Below are 216 nucleotides of genomic sequence, written 5' to 3' on the forward strand. Positions count from 1 at the left end.
CCTGCACCTGGGTTCTTATCTCTCCTCCCAGAGTAGCAGGCACTTTAGTGCCCTGCTACAGACCCACATTCCTATTCTTTGTTTCCTGCACCAGGTTTATGTATGTAGCCCGGGTATACATGGTTTTGTACTCCCCTCTCCAATTCAGGGAATTATTGTCAGGGTAGTGTGTTGTGGAGGGACACAGCAGCCCAGCGGCTGCCTCCATCCCTGATA

At 51.4% G+C, this 216-nt stretch overlaps 1 protein-coding gene across 2 annotated transcripts in view; it reads right to left on the bottom strand.

The window, feature by feature from the left end:
- Positions 1–216, bottom strand: part of GALNT16 (polypeptide N-acetylgalactosaminyltransferase 16) — a 191352-nt gene that overhangs the window by 76851 nt on the left and 114285 nt on the right. The gene's annotated exons all lie outside the window — the stretch shown is intronic.

The sequence above is a fragment of the Gavialis gangeticus genome, unplaced genomic scaffold, assembly GCF_001723915.1.
Source record: "Gavialis gangeticus isolate Ggan-Ray unplaced genomic scaffold, GavGan_comp1, whole genome shotgun sequence".
NCBI classification, from domain to species: domain Eukaryota; kingdom Metazoa; phylum Chordata; order Crocodylia; family Gavialidae; genus Gavialis; species Gavialis gangeticus.